The following is a 20,192-nucleotide window of genomic DNA, read 5'->3' on the forward strand; positions in this document are numbered from 1 at the left end:
ACTGCTCATCCTGCATGAAAGAGAGGAGAGAAAAAAGCAGGGAAATCCAGCGAGAGACAGAGAGGAAGACCGGTCTCGTCGGGCCACCCCGGTGGAGTCGGGAAGAAGAGGGCCAGTGAAAAACGTACATATGGCTCGTAGGACGCGACGAGGATCGGTGGGTTGGGTGGAAACGTTTAGATAGGATACGTTCGATTTTGTCCAAATATGACGGTTCGATGTACACCGGGCTAGCGGGCTGGGGGTGGTCGAAAGGGTTGGGCAGGCACGGATCCGAAGGCCGGGCTTTTCGGTCGAGAGTTTCGGCTGGAATATTGGAAAACGGCGAGTTCGAGTACAAGGGAGACTCGGAGGCTTCCCCCGATATGCATATAAACACAATACCTACCCCTGGTCGCTGGTTTTCGAGGTTGGTACGCGGACGGGCGCGCGAGACCGCTGCACACACGCGCGCGTGCACAGACACACACAGGGACGCTCTTAATATGCCGATGCGCGCACATATCCGAACTAGTCAGGATATCTAGCGACGTGTATATTTTATATCCGGCCAACAGGGCCGGTTACCGAAGGGGCGACAGCGAAGGGTGGGGGTGGCAGCGTCTAGCGACCGGGATATCTCCATCGACATGAACTAATCCGAAAACCCGGTACCGCTGCCTCGACTTTTATTAAGGCGATATTAAGCCATTACCGGACCGTGCCAGTTTCTCCTACACCATTGGAATTTATTTTCCGACGCTCTGTTTTCCTCCTATCCTTTTTTCCCCCGCCCCCGCCCTTTCTTCTCCTTTCTCCCCGGTTTACCAACCCCGGCTGGATTTTCAGATATTCGCAGAGGCAGCCCGACAGGGGGGGATGACTTTTCAAATAATTCGCCGATCGATCGGGATTTCGGGGACGAGTTCTGTGGTCTGTTGGTTTATGACGTCGCGGAGGAAGTTCCGGGTATCCGGTTTTGTCGCGGTTTTCGTATGCAGATGATGTTTGACCGACCCGGTTGCGAAGTTAATAACATCTCGGAAAATGGCTGCGCGAATGCCGGCATGAAAGGAATTTTTTTCGCCACCGGTTCGCGAGGCGGCCGCACGAGAAAGGTCTAGGCTGACCGAAGGGGTGGAGAAGAGTTTAAGAGCGGATTAGGGTATTCCCGCGGGCGGTAATGTGCTCGATTTCCGGGAAATTTCGCGAGCCGAATATCCGCGGAATGGCCGATATCTGGCTGGCCACCTCAGGGTAGCCACCCTCTTTCGGCTGCGAGGGTACCCGCGGGTAAACCGCGAAACCGATCTCTGCTCCGTGCTCGATGAGCATTTATAATTTATAATTTTCTCGCGGCGTGCAGGAACTCCGCGGAAAAATCCCCTAACGATTTTCCCTCTCACCCCCTACACAGAATAGACGTGTACGTGTGTGTGTGTGCGTGTGTGTATGTATATAGTAATATATACCGTTGGAGGTTCTAGCGTATTTCTTCTCGCATTTTTCACCCCCGTCCAGTATATTATAAATGCAAGGGAGGCAGACGGGGCGAACTGCCATCGGCAGGATTGATGGGTATCTAATTATGCGAATAAAAATACACCCTCGCGGTAAACCGGGCCGATGAGCGCGCGCTTGTGCACTCCGCTGTGCGTGTGTATAGTCCAAGCGAGAAATATCAGGAGATCCTGAAGTCGGTCGAGCCTAAAAATACGAGTGTCTGGTTCAGCAAGCAGCGAGATTTAGATACTCTTCACGCGGTGATTTTTAAATCGATATTCCCGATCGGTTCTTCTATTTAAGAAAAAAAATTCGTGGACTATGGTCCGATGGATGGTATATGTACAAAATCTGAACATGGTCAAGTCGAATTACAAAAATACAGGCGCTGTTTGTTACGAGATACTCGCGATTCACGAATCGTGGCGTGAAAAAGGACTAACGGTGGAAGTGTTCGATTTCCCAGACAGAGAGATGAGACATTTAGGTCGGATACACACGAGTGTCGAAATGATATACACTGGGAAATGGATATACACTGACGTATATTAGACTCCACATGTTTGGAATGTGCGTCGCTTTTAATACAATCAACCGTGCAACGTGTGTTAATTTTAATAAATCGCACATTGGAATTTGGAATACGTTGCAATGCGGTTTGTTTTCAGATTCGCGTGCTTTATGTCCGGTAAAATCGGTGTCTGTCGTTTCGATACCGTGTGCTCGGGGCTTAAGTCGAAACACACGTCATTAGAACACACGTGGATACCGATCTTAAATTCCAACGTCCATCAAAATCGACGCCTATCGCAATTCGCGTTGTTTCAACGTCGTGTGATCGGGTCTTAAGTCACAAAGTTCGTCAAGATCCATACAGATCGTTCCAGCGTCGCGTGTTCGGGGCTTAAGGCCCAGTGTCCGTTAAATTGTCTCATATCGCGATGCACGGCTCGTATACCGCCTATACCTTAAGCCTGTTTCACACGGGGATTCGTGAATCGCGACCATACCTCCATCCGACGATATTTTCCATCTCGATTCCAAAAGAGTCATCATCCAAAAGAACCACAGACCAATCGGAGGTACCTAAACAAAATTCCTATCCCAATTCCGTATCATTCGAAAATCGGCGCGTGAAAGAGGCATAAAAATAGCCAAGTATTCGACCTCCGAAGCAATAAGCTATGAAATTCGGATGAAAAATCACATTCTCCGTTGTCATTTTCCTGTCAATCGAAAATACAACGAGTAAACATCGCGCTGTATTTCTCGCACGGACTGTACCTGTGTACGTGCGCTAACCTAACGTGATCGATGCACGCGTGTGCGAGCAGGTGACGTACGCGTGGAGAAATTTGGAATTTTCCTGGCCCACTGCCTGAATCTATATTCTTCTCGCATTTTTCACCCCCGTCCAGTATATTATAAATGCAAGGGAGGCAGACGGGGCGAACTGCCATCGGCAGGATTGATGGGTATCTAATTATGCGAATAAAAATACACCCTCGCGGTAAACCGGGCCGATGAGCGCGCGCTTGTGCACTCCGCTGTGCGTGTGTATAGTCCAAGCGAGAAATATCAGGAGATCCTGAAGTCGGTCGAGCCTAAAAATACGAGTGTCTGGTTCAGCAAGCAGCGAGATTTAGATACTCTTCACGCGGTGATTTTTAAATCGATATTCCCGATCGGTTCTTCTATTTAAGAAAAAAAATTCGTGGACTATGGTCCGATGGATGGTATATGTACAAAATCTGAACATGGTCAAGTCGAATTACAAAAATACAGGCGCTGTTTGTTACGAGATACTCGCGATTCACGAATCGTGGCGTGAAAAAGGACTAACGGTGGAAGTGTTCGATTTCCCAGACAGAGAGATGAGACATTTAGGTCGGATACACACGAGTGTCGAAATGATATACACTGGGAAATGGATATACACTGACGTATATTAGACTCCACATGTTTGGAATGTGCGTCGCTTTTAATACAATCAACCGTGCAACGTGTGTTAATTTTAATAAATCGCACATTGGAATTTGGAATACGTTGCAATGCGGTTTGTTTTCAGATTCGCGTGCTTTATGTCCGGTAAAATCGGTGTCTGTCGTTTCGATACCGTGTGCTCGGGGCTTAAGTCGAAACACACGTCATTAGAACACACGTGGATACCGATCTTAAATTCCAACGTCCATCAAAATCGACGCCTATCGCAATTCGCGTTGTTTCAACGTCGTGTGATCGGGTCTTAAGTCACAAAGTTCGTCAAGATCCATACAGATCGTTCCAGCGTCGCGTGTTCGGGGCTTAAGGCCCAGTGTCCGTTAAATTGTCTCATATCGCGATGCACGGCTCGTATACCGCCTATACCTTAAGCCTGTTTCACACGGGGATTCGTGAATCGCGACCATACCTCCATCCGACGATATTTTCCATCTCGATTCCAAAAGAGTCATCATCCAAAAGAACCACAGACCAATCGGAGGTACCTAAACAAAATTCCTATCCCAATTCCGTATCATTCGAAAATCGGCGCGTGAAAGAGGCATAAAAATAGCCAAGTATTCGACCTCCGAAGCAATAAGCTATGAAATTCGGATGAAAAATCACATTCTCCGTTGTCATTTTCCTGTCAATCGAAAATACAACGAGTAAACATCGCGCTGTATTTCTCGCACGGACTGTACCTGTGTACGTGCGCTAACCTAACGTGATCGATGCACGCGTGTGCGAGCAGGTGACGTACGCGTGGAGAAATTTGGAATTTTCCTGGCCCACTGCCTGAATCTATCAACGCGAGCGCCCGGGGGTAGGGGGTGGCTGGTGGAGAGACGGGGTGAGCTGTGCACGCGGGTCGTAATTAATACGAAAGTACAGCTGTTCGATCGAGCGGAGATGGTTGGTTGTTAATCGGGCTGAATTATTTTTTCTGCTCGAGGAGCGCGGGTTAATTAACCCTTTGAGGGGGTGACGTTCTAGAGCCGCGTGGAAGGGTGTCGAGGAGCCGGGATGCGGATTATTTGTCGGATTGATTTTTTAAGTGGTGTATGTGCCGCGTGGAGATTGTTCAAGAAGATGGCCAGGGATGATCCACTCTGGTGAGAATTTTCGTAGAAACCCTGGGCCGAGGTGCCATTCCCGAGACGTCAAAAGGGTTGCTTCTGCATCAAATTTCCTGGTGACATGACTGTACTGACACTCCCGAGAAGCGATCTAATTTTGGAATTAGTCAATGTTCATCTAAATATGGAATAATTAACTCGAAGGATGGGAATAATTATTTTTCTGTCGAAATAATATGTATCTCTCTATTATCATATTACTGTATATCATTTTACACTATGTTTGGTTTAATGTTTCAACCCCTTAGTTTCCATTAGGTTCATCATAGAGAAAATGGAGAAAATAATTCCCCAGATTTGGGGAAAACGGCACCTTTAGCTTGGTTCGTTTCCATTTGCCGTAAAGATAAATAGGAATAATATGATACGTGAAACTGATCGTTTTGATAGAGTTGGTGGTTCAGTATTAGTGTCCAGAGTGAAATATATGGCGAGAAAGCTGTCATCGATATGTCTTTTCTGTTTTAAAATAATAAAACGGTAAATCGCTTAATGAAATGGCGTCGAGTGGCCAAATATTTGCACACGATAATGTGTAAAAAGTTAGAATACACAGGTCTCAACTAACTTGATCAGGTTACTCGTGAGAATACCGAAAAATTAGCGAAGACTACTCGGATCAATCTCTATCAGGAAAATCAAAGTCTAGCCACCGCCATTAGCAATCAATCACATCTACGCGGCAAAAATTTTCGAAACCTAATTAACACACTAACACGCTAAACACGCTAATCGCTATATCAGTTCCAGGACGATAGAAATGAATTTTAAAAATATTTTTCAATCGAACGCGATAATAATGCGATATTAAAAAACGTATTTCCACTTTACAGTTTGATTTTGGTAATAAATTTTATAGCAAATCAAAATTTTCTTTGAGCGAAATTGACAGGATTCGCGTGCAAATGTACAGTTATTGACGAAGCTATAGGAACATAGTAATCACCTACGAATTTTAATATATTCCTTATTTCCGCAGTCACGTGAATCAAAATTAAAAATAAAAAATATTAAAAAATAAAATTAAAAATGGCAGACGTGGAATAAAAATTTGTTTTCAAATATTTCATATAAAATCTCATAAAAACTCGCGAATTTTTGATCATTAATTCCGCAGCCAAAATTCTCGGATTAATTATCGAAGAAAGATTTTACGGTCAATTACAGTCGATTAATTTAATTTGAAATCAGTGGATGATTAATCGATACAATTTTACGGTATATTCCAGAAAAATGGAATACCATCTGTCCCGCAGAATTAAATTTTCCCGGCAGATATTTAAAAACAAATATTTCCCGCATTTAGTCGCTACTTAAGCATAAACTAGACCAAAATTGCCCTCGGCTTAACGCGTTAACAAACAAGAGAGAAGCCCTACCTCATCCGCAAAGCACATCGGCAATCCACCACATTCCTCGCCCTTAATCTCCACCACCCACTCTGGCAGCGACGAAACAGCCCCGGCAAAAAAACCTCATCGCCAATCAGCGGCCCTCCAATTCCCTCCCTCCCTCTCCCCCTCTCTCTCTCCCTCTCCGGGACACGAACGAAGGATCTGTGGGATTTTTTCGTCGCCGGTGACGCGTCGAGGAGGCGAGCCTGCAGTTTGCTGCGTAGCAGATTTCGGAATCGCCAGGTTTGATGAATGGCCGCGATCGCGAAGCCAGCGATCCCCGCGTGATTAATATGCATCGAAAACGAGCTGGTGGCCGGCTGACGTCGACGATCGACGACTCGCAGTGCCTGGATCGACGCGATCCAGAGAACCGGGGGACCGCCATTTTAGGCCCGATGCATTCGACCAATATTCCCGCACACGTTTCTTATCTCCTTTATTTTCGATCAGGGAAACAAGGAAAAACATATGCTCGTGTGATCCATTCCCTAAGGCCCAATTTTACTCGAGTCGAGAAGAACGATAGCGTTTTGTTAATCATTTACTAAGTATATGGAATGTACAAGTGTTATACAAGCAACTGCGAGTCAACCCTTTCACGAGAAATCGTTTCTGCAGTTCTAACGCGATTTTGCAGTTAACTCACTAGCGCCACCACGGTCCGTATCCCCATAAATGCAGTGTATCTTTGAATGATTTTCTAGTATTCATTGGTATATGCAATGTACGAGTGTTATAGAAGCAACTGCGAGTCAACCCTTTCACGAGAAATCGTTTCTGCAGTTCTAACGCGATTTTGCAGTTAACTCACTAGCGCCACCACGGTCCGTATCCCCGCAAATTCAGCGTATCGTCGAATTATTTTCTAATATTCACTAGTATATGCAATGTACGAGTGTCATACAAGCAACTGCTAGTCAACCCTTTCACGAGAAATCGTTTCCGCAGTATTAACGTGATTTCGCAGTTAACTCACTAGCGCCACCACGGTCCGTATCCCCGCAAATTCAGCGTATCGTCGAATTATTTCTAATTCTACTGAAATAATCTCGCAATTTTCTTCTCGCTACGTGTGTCACGTTGTTTTTCTATTATTGTACCCGTGAAAGGTTTAGGGAAACACTGTCGTTCGCTCTGTAAATGGACCTTTACGTTGCGCGTGCCGAGACTAGCTGGAAGATCTCGCATTTGGGGCGAGGTTTGCTCGAATGTAAAAGATTTTCTTCCGGTTTTCGCGGTTTGTTTTATTTGTTATATGGATACGAGAGTGGAGGAGAGAGACGGTGGTGTTCGAGGAGGAAGTCGCGGGACGATTAATCAGTGTTAAAGCGGTATTTCCGCTGGCTGGGTCCCAAGAGGAAGATCTTATCGCGGGGGCGTGGATCGCGCACGTCACAGGTACGCCGGGTATCCGGGTCATCGTAAGGAAAGTGAAACGTCGATAAATTCCGACTTCGACAGGACCTTGGACTAGTGTCCTGCTTAACCTTCCGGACGGAGGGGTTGGTCGTGGAAAAGAATTCTTTGGGTCTGAGGTATCCTCCTGCTGGTTCGAGCAGGTTTAATAGAGGTTCGAGGCTCTGGGTGGCAGACTGGGTCAACCCATTTGCATCATTAACGTATGTATATATACGCGCAATTTTTCTCCTTGTCACCCAAGTGTATAGTGAAGTGAATAATGACAGAAGCAAACAGATTAATTAATTTCTTTTTTAATATTCGTATATATAATTGAATGAAAAACATTTGGCAGTAATGAAATATCTTTCATTAATTCGTGCGATGCAAATGATTATGATTAAACTGGTGACACAGTGCACTTGTCAACTCTGGAACTACTAATACTAATCTGTCAAAATGGCGGGTGTCGTTCAAGCTTTTGTGTATTCTATATTTCTAATTAATTCTAATTTCGATTAATTCGATTAATAATTGAGTCCATTTGATATTAGCTTTCAGAAGCTGTCGTGGATTTATCCCAAGTTAATATGGGAAATTTGACCTGTTTTATGATCGCGTGGACGCTATTGGCAGTGTCAATAGGTACTCGTAAAATTAGTATTGCCAGGGGCTACGTTTTTTAATGAGATTAAAAGAGAATTTGCATGGGATGAAATTTCATCCGTATTAGACTTCGAGGGTTAAAATATTCGGGTTCTACATCGGTTGTATATCATCAAATAGAAAACGTGAGTTGCCTCATTATCGCAATAGACCCTCTAACACTGGACGATCCCTCGATAATTCCAGATTAATTACCTAACCTAATATTACTCTATTTATTGCATCCGAATTTCTTCGACTTTCTTTCGTTTTTCAAACTTCGAAATGAAGTTAAAGAACAACCGAATCCCTACGAATGCTTCTAAAATGCTAACCAAACGTGCAAATCGCTGTCAATCCGAAAACTTCGGAGTAATCCACGAGATTGGTAGATAACGTACATGTAGAAGCCTCTTGACTGACTGGATTTCATTCTTCAAACTTCAAAATGACCCAAGAAACCAATCGAAACTGTACAAAAGCCTCTGAGCCACTGCACAAACATGTGACTTCCTCTCTGCCCTCAAACATCAGAAAAATCCAAAAGATCGATAGGGGGAACCTTCGATTCTCTTCATTTAATTCCCTAAACTTCAAAGCGATCCAGAAAATCAATCGGAACCCATACAAAAGAGATCCTAAATGAGCGACCATCTCAATGAACTTCGTCTGAACCAAAAGATCTATCTAAACCTAACAAAAGCTCCAATCTACCAGTCAAATGTTCCTCGAAGCCTCTCGAAAATGACTCCGAGCAGTACACTCAACCCAGAAAATCTCTTAGAAAAATCTCTCACTCTCACGTTCACGTGTTCATTAGTACCTCATACTATTATGACAATCTTAAAATTTTGGTATGTTACCGCGTATCATTTTACTGGCAATTATGAGTTAATTATTTTAATTAAATTAAGTCTGATTTATATCCCATTTGCACTAATTTTAATCGCAAGAATCCTAATTATACATCGGCACCACTCTTACAAAAATATAGCATAAAGATTAGGACAAATAAAATTAGTATATCGGTGATGTCCTAGTTCTTGCAGAAGACAGGAACCCTATTCGGTTAAAATACAACACAAGATCCTGCTTTTCACAATTTAACCGAGCACTACTGTACTCTGCCATCGTCCAAAAGCTCAACCGTAATTCACAAACAACCAGGTTCAATCAGGTACCTACCTAAGTACAAAATTACAGTCGTAAGAATTTAAAAATAATTCGAGGCCTACGAATCATGCAGTGACGACCCTTTGCGAATTGCCCGCTGCCATCTCACCCCTGTTCCCGTGCGAAATCGCATGGTGGACGACTGAGGCACACACGGTTGCCCGAAAGAGCCATCGCACGGAGCCTCGCGGCTGCCAGAGGGTTTCCTTATTCGCGCGCGCTTCCGGTTTCGGTTACCGGCTGCCCTTCCGATCGTTATTGAGTTACCGGTAACGTTATACAGCTACTTCGATGCCGGGCGTCCGCTCACAAAAGAGGAGAATAATTGGCACAGCGGACACGCGGCGCGACAAAGGATCTGACCAGGTCTCTCTCTCTGGGCTAATTCGATAGCGGCGTGCCCGAATTCGGGGTCCCGTGTGAAATTTCTTAATCGAATTCGCGGCTACGGACTGTCCGCGCGATCGAGGAGGACGTCGATCGTTTGGAAGAATGGCCGGGAAACCGGGGTCGATGGCGTTGCCCGATGGGACGAAAATGGGATTTGCAGTGGACAAGGAACAGGCGAAACCAACGTCTTCGAGGATCGCACAGTGCTCGACGAAGTTTCCGGCATCGAAGTCGAACGTTTGCCGGGATTTTCTCGTCAGGGATTTCGTGAGTAGCAAGTTACGTAGTTTGTGGGCTTGCCTGTGTAGCCTCGCGAGATTCTGGGTTGCTGAGACACCAGGGTTTTCAGCTGCCCGATTTGGGGAGAAATTTGTCGAGCTGACTCCATCAGCTGGAGAAGAGGTGTTTTGTCTCGTGTAAAATATTTTAAGAAAATTGTCAACATCTCCCTATCCATATAGGTATACGAACACTCTGTCTATTTAGCTATTTTTCATAATAGGAATCAATTTACACTCACCCTGTAAGCACGTTCTCGATACTCTGATCGTGTAAACTAAAATTTTCCAATGAAAGATAGGTTTAGAAAAATTTGAGAAGATTCTTGTGACAAATATTTCGTTTAAAAGCGCGAGCTAAAGATCTTGCAATGTGACACGCATACCAAGAAGGAAATTGCAAGACCGAATCAGTAAATGTTTACGATAAACGCAAACTGGAGATATGGGCCGTGGTGGCGCTAGTGAGTTAAGTGAAAAGTCGTCTTAACCGCGACGCTCACTCGCGAATGGGTTTACATGGATTAAAATAAAATCATGTTAGTCACATGTATGCTTGTGACCCCTAATTGCAGCCCAAGACACTAACCTAAAACGCGAGAGAGTTTTTTCTTTCAGAAAGACGAAAAGTCGGATAACGAGACGGGAGACTGAGCAACGACTGGAAATTGCGCCGGCAGCTGGCTAAATGCGTTTTATCAGTGGCATCGGGGCGAAACAATTTTGTCAGAGGCATCGAGACGGAACACGGACCGATCGAGGAAAATGGAGTCGACGCCGAGGGGCCATTATTGCAGCCGGAGACTACGTACGCGCACACGTGCCGTACATGCATGTAACGTACCGCGTTCCAGCCCCTCCACCGCAGCCCTCTTGCCAGCCAACCCGCTGTTCGGTGGCGAGGACTCGCCCGGTGAAAATTAATAAAGGTACAATTAATAAAAATTACACATTTTTCATCCACCGGCGGAAGGGCTGGCTCCGTGGGCCAACGAACGATCGTGCCCGCAGGAACTGGCCACCCAGCCCCCGTCCCCCGCTCGCCCCTTCCGCCCCCTCCCGTTCCGTTTCCGCGCTCGTTTTTCCCTCGTTCTCCTTTTTCGGCCTCGCGGATGAAATTTTCTTTCTGCTCCGATCGATCCCGGCTTCGACGATGGATATTCGCGATTCGAAGAGGCTGCCGGACGGAATGAAAAGGGATTCTCGCTGATTTCCGCGTGATACGCGTGTATTAGCGCTGTGGTTAATTGGCTAGTGGTAATTGGAGTATTTTTTCGAGAGCTATGGGTCCGCTGGTACTTGTTGTTTAATTATAAACCTGGCGAATGCGAGGTTAGACGTGGATAGTTGCTTGCTGATGATCTTCCAAGTGGCTTACGTCGCGTAAGTTCAAGTTTCCGGTTTTAAATATATCATTCATCGAACAAATTCATCACGTCGAAGATTCCTTGCCATTTTCATCAAGTCTGTTTTCCTCTCTTCAATTTTTGAGTTTGTAATTAGAAAATTGTATATAATTTAATTCAGCTCACTCACTATGTTGAGAACCACTGTTCTAGGAGAAGGGAAGAATTCGTTGACTATGATGCTTGCAGAAAAAAAGATCTTAATTATTTAGAAAATTTTTGAGGAAGTATATCATCTCCAAATCACGCGACAAAATTTATAATTCGTAATACACTATCAAAAATCAATTTTGGAAATATTTAAGTAAGTTGTAATTAAAAATATTCAAAATGAAATATGTAAATATCTTTCCGGGGGGAAATAATAGCTCAAAATCGCGTGAAAAAATTCGCGGCTGTCTGTATATCGTCAAAAATTAATTTAAGTGAAATTAATTCCGAAGAATCACTCCCCGAGTGAAACCCCAACGCGTTTCCCCATGAGAACGTAACAGTTCCCATTCGTGACTGCACGTACCCCACATTCTCACCCTCTCCATCAGCTTCCACGAATTTCCACGTCCACGTGGCAAGTACCACCGTTTCGATGAAGTTAATTCTCGCTCTTGCGAGAATTATTTACGCGAAGACTCCGCAGCATTTTTCGAGCTGTCGTGGAATCGTTTGTCCGAGGAACTCGGCCAGGGATTCATAAAATTCTGACAACGCAATTACTCGCTCTGTATAACCCTCTCCCTCTCTCTCTCCACGGCCACGCGCACAGCCGCGTAAATTTCAACCCCTGCCGTGTCCCGCTGGGAATTTTTATCCCCGATCGAGCCACCCCCGTTTATTAATTTCCTAAATTTCCGGACGCAGAAACGACACCGCCTCGAGTCCGACGTTTAAGGCCGGTTTAAGGCGAACAGTCGGCCAGAAAATCGATAGGCACGCGAGTTCTTCGTTCCAGGGGGTGTATCGGGGTTGCAAGGCTCCGCGAGGTTTAGCGTGACTCGCTTTGTTTAAGAGTGGAGATAATTAGAAATTGAAACGAGGTCTCGCGATTCGTTCGCGAAATTCCAGCCGCTCGACATTTTACATTTTCGCGAATTTTCGGTATTTTCGCTGCGAAATGATGATCGTTTCGTTTAAATTCCCCGGATAAAGTTGAAAATTTCTCGAGATAATGGTGTATCCCGCAAGAAGATCTCAAAATTACTCGGTGAAATAAAGTATTGTACGGTTAATTCAATAATAACTTTCGATTCAGTTTCCGTTGCTTATAGCAGCTCCGAGACGACTTTGCACTTAATTCACTAGCGCCACCACGGTCCGTATCTACCACTAATGCCCTGCGAGTACCGTACGCATCGCTGCGTTACTTTCTAACTTTGCAGATGTAATCTTAGACCCTTCTTCCTACCACGTGCATCATATCCATATATATATATATATTTTTTTTTTCTTTAAATATTTCAATTTAACCTGTATATTTCAATGATTGAACTTATACGAATCGTTGCGCAGCGAGATTCGTTGATTCTAGAAGCCACAGAGGCGTGGAAATTACAAGAACCACACCGTGTACACAATCGTATTTGGTGCGAGAGGAGCAGGGTATCCTCGTCACGCTTAACCCCATCACCCCCGAGCATAGGAAACTCGAAGACGTGCCTCGGTGGCGAGCGCTCGCCCCGCGAATTGCATCCTACACCCAATCAAGCCGGCCCACCCCCGTCCGTTCCGCGGAATGAACCCGGTCGCCACAAAAAGCGACCCGACAAAAGAGAAAGCCCGAAAGCAACGAACGAACGAACGAACGAACGGAACGTACGCAACACAGCTTCCCTCGAACTATTATTATTTTTCCCCGGGAAGGACGCGTCTGGCCCCTGTAACCCATTAACAAAGGCCGCCGTAGCTGGCCAGGGGGATTGATGAGCGATGAGGAGGGCCGGGGGCGGGGTTGGAGAGAGATGGAACCGAAATAAACGGGGAGAGAGAGAGAGAGAGAGAGAGAGAGGGAAAAAGGAAAAATAAAAAGATGGAAAACTGGAGGAAAAGAAAAGCCGTGCAACGCCGGCGTGTGCATAGTGTGCGCCACCCCCAACCCCTCGCCGCGCCACCCCCCGCCTACCTGCAGGCTTTTCTACCGCGGTGAAAAATTTAATTACAAAAAAGTTTTGGCATTCCGTCAGTTTGGTTTAGTCGCAATATATCGCTCGAACTCCAGAACTCTCTCTCGCCAAGCCCCGACCCCCGCGGCGCACACCTTTCACCCTTCCGAGCCCCTGCGCGGCCTCTCCGCTCTCCTGGCACGGTCCTCTCTCTTTCAGGCAGCGCGCGAGCTCTCTATAGCGCGGGTATCTGTGGTTTATTCGAGCCTCGAACCGCACCCCTGACCCACCTCCCTCGCTTGTTCTCTTTTCCTCTCTGTCTCTCCGCCGCGGGTGCTCTCTGCTGCTCTCTCTTCCCTCTCTCTCTCTCTCGCGGCTTCTCTCTCCGGCTGGCCAGCCACTTTTTTATAAAGCGTTCTATAATATTTTATTAATAATACGCCGGAATACCGGCGGACTTTCGAAGGCTGCGGTGCTCCGCTCCGCTTGTAACGCAGCTAGGGGGCGGCCGGGGGTGGGCCGGGGTAATTGTAAGCCGCGGAATCGATCGAGGAATCGATGAACTTGGCAGAGCGTTATTTCCAGCCGGGAATTTTTCATTTCGGATTTTTCGACCCTCGACTCGAAGGCGCGCTGCGATTAATAGTTTTCGGCAGCCGGGGGTTGTTCCCGTTTCGAGATGCGGGGGTTGGTTCCTCGGATCTCCGGGGTGGATCAAGTGATTCGGAACTGTTAATTGGGCCGCGGATTTGGAATTACCGCTGGTCGATGGAATTTTAATCGGTTTGTTACGCAGCATTCCAAGGGGTTGGAAAAATGATATAGAAAGGTTGGAAATTCGACGGAAGTTTGTAGTTGGAATTGCAGTGGATCGGCTTGCGCTTATTTTAGACATTTTTACCACGATCCATATTCGCCGTCGGGGGCAAATCTACTCACTGTTCCGAGTTGAATAAATGAATTATCGTAATCGAATAAATTAAGCATATTACAGTTGGCGAATTCAAAAAATCGATTTTATAATGCATTAAGATGAAAGATTAATTTGCGGATATAGATTGGAAATCGAGTTACGAATATTTCTAGCATTCTTTAATTCGCGTTCTAGCAATTGGATTGAATTAGGCTCGGGGGGGCATCTCCGCGGATACTCGCAAATTTATATTTCACGAGGTAGAAGAATCGATTTGATAACCTATCTCGATCAAAGATCGAGTACTACAAGCCCCTTTAACACCCTGTGCAAACCAATAGCTCTACAAAGCAACCCTCGCTTCAGCCAATCAACGTTACACGTCAATTTCTCCCAACTCTTCCACCCTTCACACGTCCACTCGATTCACCCTGAACCCAACTGACCTCCCTTAAGAATATTCCAAACTTCACAAATTGGATCTCGAACCCAAACTCAAAGATTCGATTACACGATGCACCCCTTCGAAAGCATAAGGGAGGAATCGCACAAAATTCTCCTGCAAATCCCAAATATGAGACAGAGAGACACCAAACCTGAGGAGACTTGATTCTGCAACAGCAAGAACCAGGTTATCTACAGCAAGTTCCTCCTCGAGAATGTTCCAAAAACTCAAGAACTCCGTTCCAAAGAGCAAACTTCGTAATAGGGAATAGAAGGTTACTTCCACCTAGATCCTGCCCAATAATATTTCAAGAACTCAAGAATGGGGAACAAAACCTCGACACAAAGATTTGACTCCGTAATAGGGAAGACAAAGCTACCTCTTACTACCTAGATCCTTCTCAAGAGCATTCCTAAAACTCGAAGATCCCAATTCAGAGACTCGACTCTGCGATAGGGGATACAAGGCTACCTAGACCTAGCAGATCCTTCGCAATAATATTTCAAAAATTCAAGGATCCCAACACAAAGACTAATACAAGGTTACTTTCATCTGGATCCTCCTCAAGAATATTCGAAAAACTCAAGAACCCTAACAGAAATTACCTAGACCTAGCAGATCCTTCGCAATAATATTTCAAAAACTCAAGGATCCCAACACAAAGACTAATACAAGGCTACTTTCATCTGGATCCTCCTCAAGAATATTCCAAAAAGTCAAGAACCCTAACAGAAGGATTCGACTCTGCAATAGGGGATACGAAGCTACCTCCACTTGGATCCTCCTCAAGAATATTCCAAAAATTCAAGAACCCCAACTCAAAGTCTAAACTCTGCGATAGGAAAGACAAGGATACCTGTACTTAGGATCTTTCCCAATAATATTCCAAAAACTCAAGAAGCCTAACTCAAAGTCTAAACTCTGCGATAGGAAATACAAGGTTACTACCCCTGGAAAAGGGGTGCGAATGGTCTGGAAAGAAGAGCCAACAGACGTGCAACTAGATGCCGCACAACGAGCTTCTAAGAATTGAAAAATGGTGACCAGAGTGAGAAGGAAGAAGCGAAAGCCAAGGGCTGGAGTGAGCAACGAGGATAGAGAGGTTGGCCGAACCCTGAAGGGGCGCGCGAGGGCTCGGTGAAATTTCCGTCCGGGCCCGGCGCGGCTCGCAACGGCGCGCGGGCTTATCTGGAAAATTATTTGCGGTGGGGCGTCGTTCGATGGCCCTCGAAGAAGAGCTAACGAACGGACGAAAGCCCGGGCCGAAAAGTCAAATAAGCAAAAAATGAAAGCCGGACCCGATCGATAACGCGGCTATACATTGATAGCCGGGGGATATGAGCGGGAATATCGGGCCAGCGGCGGCTACGGGGGTGGATGAGGCGACCGGAGGTGGAGGAGGCGCAGGTGGAGGAAGAGGAAGAGGCGGAGGAGGCGGAGGAGGCGGAGGACGTCGGTGGGCCGGCCGGGCGGGGGTGGCGCGGAGACCAAGTCCGGCGTCACTGAATTCTTTTTCGCGGGGGATGAAATAACCGGCCAATTAGCGATCTTATTGAAAATTTGTCAAGTTCCGCCAGAGGAGACTGCCGGCCCTCTTTCTCTTCCTCCGTCCGAGCCCGTCGAACTTGCGACGAAGGAAGAAATTATTTCTGCCCACCAGCCTCGCCCCAAACCCTACTGCCCGCCACCCCGGCTCTCTTTCAGCCCGGTAGAATTATATTCGTGTGATATTTTCCTTTTTCCCGCCTTTTTTCCTCCTCTCCCTCCCCCTACTCTATTTTTTATTCCCATTCGTCCGTTCGTCTGTTCGTTGGCTAGCTGGCTGGTCGCTAGGTCCCTGTCTCTCTTCCGCGAGCCCCTATCAGCGATGCTCCGACACCGTTCGCTCCTCCAACGAGTTTCCCGGGGATCCTTTCGAAATGGAACGCCAGATGGGGATCGGACGAGTGTTTCCTGCTTCCTCGATCTCGGAAAATGCGCGGATCGGGTATCAGTTTTGCGATTCGGGCACAGGCGAATAGGCGGCTGGTTGGCGATGGGGTGGAGGACGATTTAGGCTGGACGACACGGGAGGGAGACCGTGTCTAAACCCGATTTTCCATACGCGCAATTTCCGAGTTGGCGGTATAATTGCGTTAGCCGCGGCCGCGGCCAGAGTTAGAATGCAAACCGCAAGGTCGGTCGAATCGTGCTTATGGGCGACAGGACTCGCAGCGAGGCGCGAATCGATTGCAGTCGCCCGATGCACGTTCTGTCCCTGGACAAACGAAGTTCATCGAAAATTTAATCGCCTACTCGAAAACCTTCCTTAAACTACCATGGACGTGTGTTTAACCGTGTGAATGCTGGCGCTGTCGCGCTGGGGCGACGGGCGCCATTGTGCTGGCACGCGATGCGCCATTGATGGCGCGTTTCGGTTCCAATATATGTATTTTTTTTCTTCCCTTTCCTATCTGTCTTTGAAATTTTTCTTTTTCTCCTACTTCTGGTATTTCAATTGTCACAGGGTGCTAGCTACTGTGACGTGTGGTAAGGTACAGTAGGTATGGTAAAGTGCCATTGTGATGGGACTCCATGTCTCATTAATGGTTTAAAGTTTAGGTTCCAATGGGTTTTCTTCTTTTTGGTATCTGTCTTTGAAATTTCTTTTTTTTTTTTTGTACTTCTGGTATTTGAAATGTCGAAGGGTGCTACTGTGACGCGTAGACTAGATATGATAAAGTGCCATTGTGATGGGACACCATGTTTCATTGATGGTCAGCTTAGATTCCAATCTTTTTCCTTCTTTTTGGTATCTGTCTTTGAAATTTTTCTTTTTTTAATATTTCTGGTATTTGAATGGTCACAGGGTGCTACTGTAATGTATAAAATTGGTATCAAAAAGTGCCATTGTGTTAGAATTGGATGTGCCATTAATTGTCAATTTTGGCTCCAATGTGATTTTCTTTCTTTGCGATATCTGTCTTCGAAATTTGTTTTTGGTATTTTTGGTATTTCAATTGCCACTGGGTGTTATTTTAGTTTATAGAATTCCTATCTATGAAGTGCCATTGTGTTTGGACAGAATGCGCCATTAATTGCCAATTTTGATTCCAATACATATATTTCTTTTCTGTGATATCTGTCTTCGAACTTTCTTTTGGAATCTTTTACTACTCAGGAATAGTTGTAAAATTGACAACTACTATATATGGTCGATAATAAAGTGTTCGAACCTCCTGACCCGAATTTTGGTTATTTATAAAAGAAATAAAATTGCGATTACCGTGACCAATTTCAGGTTAGTAAATCAATTATTCACCGAATGATTATGATTTCATATATTATTAAGGAAAATAAAGTACCACTAGTCAAACCTACCGTGATCCATCGAATGACCAATTTGAAAGCAAATAACCATTTTTGCCGGAAAATTTCACATTTCATATTACCCCCTATAACGTGCAATTAATTTTCCAAAGTACCTTTCTTCAAAAATTCGCATAATCATTCATACATCACAGACAACCGCCTACTACAAATTCGTTGTCAACATAAACGAATCTTCATTGTCAAGTTAATCACATTTGACTGATTTTTCTTCAACAACCCCTAGCACTCAGACATTGAGCTATAATGCATATTTTAAATCTAATATACTTGGATAATAATAACAAGGATTACGCGATGCAATAAATAGCAACGTACAATTACATACCTATTTCGACAACGTTAATTTCACAAGAAATAATTGCACAAATGTATTTCCAACAAATGTAAAATCGAAATATTTAACCTCCGCCATTTTGGCTGGTTCAGCAATTATAATGTTAAACCCTGGATAGCCAAAATTTTCACAGAAGATATCAACCCTCCTATGAAGCATGGCTAGAATATCATTTAAAGGTAAACTTTACCTACAAACCCACATGTATTTGTAAATTTTCTCTCTTTACTCCCACCATTTTTGCAGCCCAATATTAGTACAATTTTCGCGAAAGATAACCCACCTATGCAACAGGAATTTATCTGAAATGAAAATTCGTAATCTATCTATCACTCGCAAAATCGTTCAGAAGCCACAGTAGCTAATATCCACGTAGAACATATGGACATTGCGAATAATTGGGGAAACAGGAAGTCTCCAGGAGCCACAGGTAAAGGGAACTCTTCCTGTGCACGCGTGCATTCTCTGCTAAACGAGCCTCTCGAAAGTCGAGCGAAGAAAAACCGGCGCTTTGTGCTTCGGGGTTGAAGTGCATCGAAGAAGACACCTTCCCTTTCCGTAATAAGCATATCGAATGACGAGCAAGGGCGAAAGGGTGCAACGGACGAGCCGTCGGGGATGTAATCCCCCTCGAGGCGTCGTGCCGGGCGTTTTGATCGTTCAGCAACCGGGAAGACAATGAAATCGCGAGCGGAGGGAGCTAACGACGCTCGTCGTGCGTGGTTAACTGTTCCTCGGACGGAGAAAAACCCTGGCCCAGCGCGAACGGACGTATCGGGCCGGAAAACCCGATGGACGAAGTACCGTGCGTTCGAGAGAAGGAGGCACAGGGTGTTTAGATCCTCACGGCTGATCAACTCCGCTGACACTCCCTTGATCGCAGGCAGTCACCGACGAAGATCATCGGTCACTGTCTGTGAAGATGTAAACACGCTGTGCCTTCTTTCGTCGAACGCACAGTAGACGGAGAGACAGCTAAACCGTCGTGCGGGTTCCGCGTCCGCGAAAGAACATCGCAAACGGACGTATCGGGCCCGAAAACCCGATGGACGAAGTACCGTGCGTTCGAGAGAAGGAGGCACAGGGTGTTTAGATCCTCACGGCTGATCAACTCCGCTGACACTCCCTTGATCGCAGGCAGTCACCGACGAAGATCATCGGTTACTGTCTGCGAGAATGTAAACACGCTGTGCCTTCTTTCGTCGAACGCACAGTAGACGGAGGGACAGCTAGACCGTCGTGCGGGTTCCGCGTCCGCGAAAGAACATCGCGAGAGGCTAATCGGGTCCCCGGTAGACGACGAGCGTGCTCGACTTCATTTGCCGCATCCCCCGAGCGGAATAACCGCGAGTGTTCCCTAGGAGGTAGATACCTGGAAAATTTGCATCGTTATCAGTCCGTTCCGTCTCTCTATTCCTCCACGTCATCCGGTGTCTCTCTCGCAGCCGCTGGTGCGACGCGATACGTCTCTCTCTCGGTCCGTGTGCCTTAGCGAGTCGCCAGTTCGGTTCGCGTTCGGTTACAAGCATCGACGTATTGCCGGCCGTCGTGGAATGTATATTTTTTGACGAGTTTTCAGCCGGCGGGGGTGGCAGCCCTCCGCCGACTGACAGACCGCGTCGGATGGAACGGGGACAAGGATGGAGTCCGGGAGCAGTGAATGCAGCGGGAAAGAAAAAGAGGGCTCGGAATAGCGGGCACACGGCCTGCCGGAGGGACGCGGCGGCGCAGGGGGGTGGACAGG

The 20,192-nt window shown here is 46.1% G+C and overlaps 1 protein-coding gene across 1 annotated transcript in view; it reads right to left on the minus strand.

Annotated features, from left to right (window-relative positions):
* The window catches only part of LOC108551323 (hepatocyte nuclear factor 6), a 109,676-nt gene that overhangs the window by 35,884 nt on the left and 53,600 nt on the right, over nt 1-20,192 (minus strand). The window lies entirely within an intron of this gene.

Source organism: Eufriesea mexicana, unplaced genomic scaffold (genome assembly GCF_001483705.2).
Source record: "Eufriesea mexicana isolate 0111107269 unplaced genomic scaffold, ASM148370v2 scaffold3780, whole genome shotgun sequence".
In the NCBI taxonomy this organism is placed as follows: Eukaryota; Metazoa; Arthropoda; class Insecta; order Hymenoptera; family Apidae; genus Eufriesea; species Eufriesea mexicana.